We start from the raw sequence: 9,867 nt of genomic DNA on the forward strand, positions 1-9,867 counted from the left end.
AAATGAAAGATTTTAATAGAGAACAAACAATGTATTTACCTTAATAGTCATAATATATATAGCAGTTCATAATATCCAGTATAACAAATTTCAAAACTCCGCCATCTCTCTCCCCACATCCACCACTGCTGGCGGCTCACCTCCAACTGCGCAACGCTATGCGCTGTTAACATCCAGCTGCCGCTGCCCAACACTACAATGGCAGACAACAATGCAAACTAGCACAAAGAGCTCTACGTAACGTTGCCAATAAGAAAACATAAACAGCCTACTTACAAATATACTGCCGATATGGTTGCACTATCGGTCGGACGATGGCATTCACGTATCGTACAGCCGTTACGGCGTCTTCCATGACCACCAGCGGCGTACGTCGGCCCCACATGAAGCCACTCCAAAATATCAGCGAACCTCCACCTTGCTGCACCCGCTGGACAGTGTGTCTAAGGCATTCAGCCTGACCGGGTTACCTCCAAACACGTCTCCAATGATTGTCTGTCTGAAGGAATATGCGACACTCATCGGTGATGAGAACGTGATGCCCATCCTGAGCGGTCCATTCGGCATGTTGTTGGACCCATCTGTACCGCGCTGCACGGTATCGTAGTTACAAAGATGGATCTCGTCATGCGCGTTGGGAGGAGTTGCGATCATGCAGCCTATTGCACACTGATTGAGTCGTAACACGACGTCCTGTGGCTGCACGAAAATCATTATTCAACATGGTGGCGTTGCTGTCAGGGTTCCCAAGCCATAATCCATAGGTAGCGGTCATCCACTGCAGTATTAGCCCTCGACGGCCTGAGTGAGCATGTCATGGATAGCTCCAGTCTCTCTGTATCTGCTCCATGTCAGAACAAAATCGCTTTGGTTCACTCAGAGGCGCATGGACACTTCCCTGGCACCAAGTAACAATGCGGACGCGATCGAACCGCGGAATCGGCCGTCTAGGCATGGTTGAACTACAGGCAACACGAGCCGTGTGCCTCCTTCCTGGTAGAATGATTGGAACTGATCGTCTGTTGGACCCCCTCCGTCTATTAGGCACTGCTCATGCAATGTTGTTTAAAACTTTGGGCGGGTTTAGTGACATCACTGAACAGTCAAAGAGACTACGTCTGTAGTGCAATATTCACAGTCAACATCTATCTTCAGGAGTTCTGAGAACCGTAGTGATGCAAAACTTTTTTTGATGTGTATGTATACTTTACATTCAATGTCTTTAACAGGTAATGGTTTAAGTCTGCTCAACACATAGTTTTATATAGGTATTATCTGCCTCAGTAAAGGATTATGATGTGTGGTGTACCACTTTAACAAGTTCCGGGTTTGAAGAAATACGTTTCCCCAGCTTTAATATACCACTAATACATAATACCATTTCGTCTGGGTTGGATACAGTGTTAATAAGGACCGGTTAACACTATGTCTGTCAACTTCCTTTTTTTTTTAGTAGAGTACCCTAGAAGTACCATCATGTTTGGCTGTCCGCCAACTGATTTAGTAGAGTATTCCTGCGTGGTACATGTTGCCTTACCGAATCTACCCTGAAAACTACAGTCTTCTTATGTTCATTCACCTCTTCTTGATCTTGAAATGCAGTTTTTCATCAAACAAAGTGGCCTAACGACAAAAAGTTATTTAATGGAACAGAGAATAATTCTTATAGGAACATGAGGCACGCACTTAGGTTTACAAAGGTTTTTGTCTGGTACATTCAGAATAAGGCAAGACACAAGTGACTACTCGTGCAGTGCATAAATATAAGCTGCTACAGATGCTACATAAGCACCATTGGGGCATACTATCAGCAAAAGACGCACATGGTGCATAAGCAAGGCAACTTTGTCAAAGGTGTGTGTAATGACTGTCTCTGACTTCAGAGAACAGTAGTGACATAACAACGATCGTATATTATCGCAGCACAGTGCAACCACTACTGCAGAATATTCGACATTGTTTACAGAGCTAAGATCTCACTTCTGCTTGCTCCGCTTCATCACTATCAAAGTGAAGCACTCGAAGGTGTTCTTTATCTTTTGGGGAAAGATGAAAATCGAATCGGCCAAGTCATGACTGTGTGTAGGATGATCGATGACAGTGAACCCAAGGCGTCAGATTATTGCGTTTGCCGCGGCACTCTTGCGTTTTCTGGCATTGTCATGCTGAAGGAGAGGGTATTATACTACTGATCATTAAAATTGCTACCCCATGAAGATGACATGCTACCGACGCGAAATTTAACCGACAGGAAGAAGATGCTGTGATGTGCAAATGATAAGCTTTTCAGACCATTCACACAAGGTTGGCGCCGGTGGCGACACCTACAACGTGCTGATATGAGGAAAGTTTCCAACAGATTTCTCATACTCAAACAGCAGTTGACCGGCGTTGCCTGGTGAAACGTTGTTGTGATGCCTCATGTAAGGAGGAGAAATGCGTACCATCACGTTTCCGACTTTGATGAAGGTCGGATTGTAGCCTATCGCGATTGCTGTTTATCGTATCGCAACATTGCTGTTCGCGTTCGTCTAGATCCAATGACTGTTATCACAACATGGAATCGGTGGGTTCAGGAGGGTAATACGAAAAGCCGTGATGGATCCCAACGGCCTCGTATCACTAGCAGTCGAGATGACAGGCATCTTATCCGCATGGCAGTAACGGTTCGTGCAACACGTCTCGATCCCTGAGTCAACAGATGGGGACGTTTGCAAGACAACAACCATCTGCACGAACAGTTAGACGACGTTTGCAGCAGCATGGACTATCAGCTCGGAGACCATGGCTGCGTTGACACTTGACGCTGCATCACAGACAGGAACGCCTGCGATGGTGTACTCAACGACGAACCTGGGTGCACGAATAGCAATACGTCATTTTTTCGGATGAATCCAGGTTCTGTTTACAGCATCATTATGGTCGCATCCGTGTTTGGCGACATGGCGGTGAACGCACATTGGAAGCGTGTATTCGTCATCGCCATACTGGCATATCACCCGCCGTGATGGTATGGGGTGCCATTGGTTACACGTCTGGGTCACTTCTTGTCCGCATTGACAGCACTTTGAACAGTAGACGTTACATTTCAGATGTGTTACGACCCGTGGCTCTACCCTTCATCAATCCCTGCGAAACCCTACATTTCAGCAGGATAATGCACGACCGCATGTTGCAGGTCCTGTACAGGCCTTTCTGGACACAGAAAATGTTCGACTGCTGTCCTGGCCAGCACATTCTCCACATCTCTCACCAATTGAAAACGTCAGGTCAATGGTGGCTGAGCAACTGGCTCGTCACAATACGCCAGTCACTATTCTTGATGAACTGTGGTATCGTGTTGAAGCTGCATGGGTAGCTGTTTGTGTACACGCCATTCAAGCTCTGTTTGACTCAATGCCCAGACGTATCAAGGCCGTTATTATGGCCAGAGGTGGTTGTTCTGGGTACTGATTTCTCAGGATCTATGCACCCAAATTGTGTTAAAATGTAATCACATGTTAGTTCTAGTATAATATATTTGTCCCATGAATACCCGTTTATCATCTGCATTTCTTCTTGGTGTAGCAATTTTAATGGCCAGTATTGTAAATGTGTGGACGAACTCTTCGAATTCGAAACTTGATTACAGCTCGGTGTTCCTCATGCACCGAAGTAGTTACGTGACATACCGTATTATCACATGTTACGATTCGGTGCCCTCTAGCGGCAGAGGGCTGCACATATGTAGACGTAAATGATGAAAAGGTAGAATGTCAATAACGTTGGCTTAAACATGGAACTTTGAGAGTTTCCATGGAAAAAAGAAAAAAAGAATTTAGAAACACTCTTTTTCAGCATATACTCGTAGCTGTATGTCTCTAGCATAATATTAAACTGTATGGCTGTCTACCTGTAATTAGTTCAGAATATTAGTCTAATTTATCTTTGTCCACTGTGTATCTTTGCTCCTAGAAGGCTTTATCTGCGTTTCCAAATCTCCTTCAAATCTAATAAATACATTTTAAATATATTTACCCTCCTTCTCAAGCTTGCTGGGGATCCAGCCCACTGGAACCTGGATTACACAGACTGGGTTGCTGAACAGCCCGTTGTCACGAAGAAATAAAAGCTATGAAAAGTAAAATCGTAGTCACTACGACGCTACTTATTGTGACACTAAAGATCATGGTTACCTGTCGTCTACCGTCTACTGTTCGACGGCTTCCCTTGTTCGTAAAAACTTGCCTTTACTATTACATCGTCGCAGACTGAGTATATCCAATACCGACCCTCTCGCTAGAAGTACGGCTTCGGTTCCATCGCCTCCTTTCGGCATTGATGACTCTTTGTCTGGTCCCCGAATAAATGCATGTCACATGGGTTTCCTCCCGTTTGGATTTCACGAGTAGGTCTTACGGCGACCACACCACTTCGGCATTGTTGTAGCTCTCTCTCAGTCGTTCGTTGCCACATGCTGATCCTTGTCTTTCGCTATTAGTAACACAGCACCCTCTTTTATCTTAACAAACTTCCGTACTGTTCATAACCTTACTGCATAGGTGCGCAGTGTATAACATCTACGCAATGCATGCCTGTTCTCCACTGGTAGCTTCAATGACACATCCGTTCTTACTTTCATGGCTGCTCCGTGACAGTAGAAAGAGACGTTTTGACTTTTAGGCTCTGCTATTAACTGTAGTTCCGGCGGCAGTTCTTGCTATGCCGTTCTCAAACCCTTCAGATACTTCTCGGATGGCAACAGAACCAGCCTCAGTTGCCCATTCAGTGCCTGATGAATGGCTTGTTACAAGGTCGTTGCATTTCAGATACTGCCCCCAGTGATTGCAAAGGTCTTGTTAGCGTTATTCTCACATCCAATACTTTTATTCATGCTTGAACTGCCTCTGAATCCCGATTTAGTGCTAGGTGGTGGTCTCGCATAGTCCATAACCTCTCTAGTTACTTGTCATAGTGTATGTGCGTTGCTTAAACCGCGGCTCTTGTTCCTCGTAATCCATGTGGAATGCCACTCTACAGTTTCCCTATTCGTCATTCTACTCTATCGGTCTTTCAAACCTAATAACCATTTCCAAGCAGCAAGACCCGCCACTACTTAAAACTTTCTTCTGTAAAAGTAACACCAGAAATACGTAAAATCTTACACCATGCTAAAAATCTCAATCTCGCTAATAAAATAGTTTTTTTTTTTTTTTTTTTTTTTTTTTGCTCCATTCAGTTGTGTCGACGCAAAGCTTTAGGGTGTTCTTATCCATCGACCTATTGGCTCAAAATACACACAAAAGAATAGTTCGACGCTTCACGTGGTACTATAATTTCCTTCTGAAGATGTGGTCTCAGTGTCAATACTTCCTTCAACTCGTCAAACGTTTTCTGACCACACATATTTGATACCAATTCTCAGAGACTGTGTAAACAGTCGTGATATATCTGCAGATACTCTCACGAATTTTCCATAATAATTCTCAAGGCCCAGGGAACGCGCTAATTCTTTGCCTTTGCCTTCGAAATGGAAAACTTCAATTTCGAATTAGCCACTCTTACTAATTATAAGATCCAAGTAAACATCCTATCCGATCACCTGCAGCCATTCATGTCCATTGTGCATTCCGACGGACTTGGACAATTCTAACAGGAGAGTGCGTCACCCCACACGTCCAATATTGCTACAGAGAGGCTCCAGGAACACTTTTGTGAGTTTAAACACTTCTGCTGCCCAACAAACTTCCCACTCATGAGCGTTATTGAGCATATCCGGGGTGCCTAGCAACGTGCTGTTCAGGAGCGATCCCCGCCCCGTCATGATCTTGCGGATTTATGGACAGTCCTGCAGGATTCAATGTGTTAATTCCTTCCAGCACTACTTCAGACATTAGTTGAATCCACGTCGTATTGCGGCGCTTCTGCATGCTCGCGGGGTCGTACACGATATCTGGTAGGTTTACCAGTTTCTTTGGCTCTTCAGTGTAGCTGCAGCTTGTTCACCTCTTATTTGAGTCTCAAAGGCTTCAGTCTTAAGTTATTCATTTGCTTATGTACTATTCCCCCCATGAACCATGAACCTTGCCGTTGGGGGCAGGCTTACATGCCTCAGCGATACAGATAGCAACGAAGGGGTATCTGATGAGAGGCCAAAAAAACGTGTGGTTCCTGAAGAGGGCAGCAGCCTTTTCAGTAGTTGCAGTGCCACAGTCTGAATTATTGACTGATTTCGCCTTGTAACGTTAACCAAAACCGCCTTGCTGTGCTGGTACTGCGAACAGCTGAAAGCAAGGGGAAACTACAGCCGTAATTTTTCCCGAGGACATAAAGCTTTACTGTATGGTTAAATACTGATGGCATCCTCTTATTTAAAATATTCCGGAAGAAAAATAGTCCCCCATTCGATCTCCAGGCGGGGACTACTCAGGAGGACGCTGTTATCAGGAGAAACAAAGCTGGTGTTCTGCGGATCAGAGCGTAGAATGTCAGATCCCTTAATCGAGCAGGTAGGTTAAAAAATTTAAAAAGGAAAACGGTTAAAGTAAGATACAGTGCGAATTAGTGAAATTCGGTAGCAGGAGGAAAAAAACTTCTGGTCAGGTGAATACAGGGTTATAAATACAAAATCGAATAGGTGTAATGCAGGAGTAGGTTTAATGAGCGCGAGTAAGGTACCACGAACAGCATAGGGAACGCATTATTGTAGCCAAGACACATACGAAGTCCACGCGTACCAAAGTAGTACAAGTTTATATGCGAACTAGCTCCGCAGATGATAAAGAGATTAAAGAAATTTATGATCCGATTAAAGAAATTATTCAGATAGTGAAGGGAGAAGAAAATTTAATGGTCATGGCGGGGGGACGGGGGCTGGAATTCGATAGTAGGAAAAGGAAGAGAAGGAAAAGTAATAGGTGAATATGGAATGGAGGTAAGGAATGAAAGAAGAAGAGGAAGCCGGCAGGTAGAATTTTGGCCTGGGCATAACTTAAGCATAGCTAACAACTGGTTTAAGAAACATAACAGAAGGTTGTATATGTGGAAGAGGCCTGGAAACACTGGAAGATTTCAGATAGAATATATACTGGTTAGATAGAAATTTAGGAACCAGGTTTTAAATTGTAAGACATGTCCAGGGGCAGATATGGACTCTGACCACAATCTGTTGGTCATAAAATGTAGATTAAAACTTAAAAAAATTGCAAAAAATTTGGTGTCTTAAGGGACGTGGATAAACATAAAGAACCATAGGTTGTAGAGAATTTCAGAGAGAGCGTTAGGGAACAATTGACAAGAACAGAAGGAAGGAATATAGTAGAAGAAGAATGGGTAGCTTTGAGAGACGAAATAGTAAAGGTAGCAGAGGATCAAATAGGAAAAAAAACGAGGGCTAGTATAAGGTCATGGGTAACAGAAGAGATACTGAATTTAACTGATGATAGGAGAAAATATAAAAATGCAATAAATGTAGCAGGCGTAAAGGAATACAAATGTCTCAAAAATGAGATCGACAGGAATTGCAAAATGGCTAAGCAGGGATGGCTAGAGGACAAATGTAAGGATGTAGAGGCGTATATCACTAGGGTAAGATAGATACAGCCTACATGAAAATTAAAGAGACCTTTGGAGAAAAGAGATCTACCAGTATGAATATCAAAAACTCATGTGGCAAGCCAATTCTATGCGAAGAGCGGAATGCATAAAGGTGGAAAGGGTAGATAGAGGGTCCATATAATGGCAATGTACTTGAGGGTAATGTTATAGAAATGGAAGAGGACAGATAAGATGAAATGGGAGATATGGTACTGCGTGAAGAATTTGACAGAGCACTGAGAGATCTAAGTCGAAACAAGGCCCAGTAGTAGACAACATTCCATTATAACTACTGATAGCCTTGGTAGAGCCAGCCATGACAAAACTTTACCATCTGGTGAGCTAGATGTATGAAACAGGCGAAATACCCTTAGACTTTAAGATGAATATAATAATTCCAATCCCAAAGAAAGCAAGTACTGACAGGTGTGAAAATTACCGAACTATCAGTTTAATAAGTCACGGCAGCAAAATACTGATACGAATTCTGTGCAGACGAATGGATAAACTGGTGGAAGCCAACGTCGGGGAAGATCAGTTTTGGTTCGTCAAAATGTTGCAAAACTGACCCTACGACTTATCTTAGAAGATAGATTGAGTAAAGGCAAAACTACTTTTCTAGCAATGAAATGATAATTAAATGGACACCCTAGCTGAAAACAAGCGTTGATGTACTTCATTGGGACATGTTGAAAATGTGTGCCCCGACTGGGACTCGAACCCGGGATCTCCTGCTTACATGGCAGACGCTCTATCCAGCTGAGCCACCGCGGGCACAGGGGTTAGTGCGTCTGCAGGGACTTATCCCTTGCACGCTCCCCGTGAGATCCACATTCCCAACATGTGCACACCACTACATTCGTAGTGCGCCTTATTGATGATTGCCCATCATACTCATTACTCGTGGCAGATTAATCTACCAAGTCCCGTGGACATGTTGGGAATGTGGATCTCACGGGGAGCGTGCAAGGGATAAATCCCTGCAGACGCACTATACTCTGTGCCCGCGGTGGCTCAGATGGATAGGGTATCCGTGGTCCAGGGGTAGCGTCTTTGATTCATAATCAAAACGTCTTCGCTCCCGGGATCGATCCCCGCCATTCCCTAAATTTCAGTCGGCTCTCAGCCGTGGCAGCGTGCGGACGGCCCCGCGCGCCGGCCAGTGCTCCGCTGCAGGCGTTGTTTACTTCCGCGCCGTAGCTTCAAGGCTTGTGTTCGTCCACCGTGAACAACATGCGAGCGCTTACCGCCGTGCGACCCTTAAAGTTTCCTTCCCAGCTGAACATGCGCGACCTCGTGCACATGAAGTTGAAACGTTCATACGTGAAGAAGTTCGTTTAGATCCTAACCACGTTATCGGAATCCATTTTTCGATCATGAGTAGTGTCGTTTATATTAAAATGACAAACACCGAGGTGTGTGAAGATGTTATTCGCCGCCATGCCAATGGACTTAAGTTCAAATACTCTGATGGTCACGTCGGAGCTGTAACACTTGAGCTCGCAGAGTACGGTCAACGCACGATTATGGTGTATGAACTACCTTTTGAAGTGCCGAAGGACGAAGTTGTCTCTGCGTTACAACCATACGGTAACGTCATCGGTTACGTAGAGGAAAAATGGCAAACCTTCACGACCTACCACGTCCTTAATCGTGTGCGTCAGGTCAAAATTGAACTGAAAAAACATATACCATCATATCTGACAATTGGCGGGGTGAGAGCCATTGTCATGTACGACGGCCAACCCCGAACATGTGCGGGTTGTGGACAAGAAGGCCACGTCAGATCCGCCTGCATGCGACGCCGCCTGATTCAGACGCCGGTCGGAGAGGAAGCGTCCCCAGCGGTGATCACTCAGATCCCTGTCACATATGCCAAGGTTGCCAAGGAAGGTAGCACCTCTCCACAGGGTCTTCCTGCTTCGTTGACATCGTCTGATCAGGTAGATGCAATCGCTACTGAGAATCATTCTGAGGTGCCACAGACGCCAAATCCTGACCTGACGAATCTTCGCAGCAATGTGACTGAAAATGCTACTGAGATGGACGTTGATCCGGGAGTGGTACCTACTTCTGCTTTCTTTCAGACTGGTCAGGAGTCAGACGAAAGCCACCCGCAATCAGACTCTGAACGACATGTTCGAAAACAAGGAACGACACGAAAGAGAAAGAAACGTAGCCGTACACCCCCTGATGAATCCATTCTACGGATGGATACCAGGGATGCAGACCCGAAGATGGACGGCAAACCGCTCTTTGATGACCAACAGTCTGATGCGAACGACCCGCCAC

The 9,867-nt window shown here is 44.8% G+C and overlaps 1 non-coding gene across 1 annotated transcript; it reads right to left on the bottom strand.

Moving 5' to 3' along the window:
- Positions 1-8,275: 8,275 nt before the first annotated feature.
- Positions 8,276-8,350, bottom strand: Trnat-ugu (transfer RNA threonine (anticodon UGU)). Its single transcript has one exon. It is a non-coding gene; the product is annotated as a tRNA-Thr (tRNA).
- Between the last annotated feature and the right edge of the window lie 1,517 nt (positions 8,351-9,867).

Source organism: Schistocerca cancellata, chromosome 6 (genome assembly GCF_023864275.1).
Source record: "Schistocerca cancellata isolate TAMUIC-IGC-003103 chromosome 6, iqSchCanc2.1, whole genome shotgun sequence".
NCBI classification, from domain to species: Eukaryota; Metazoa; Arthropoda; class Insecta; order Orthoptera; family Acrididae; genus Schistocerca; species Schistocerca cancellata.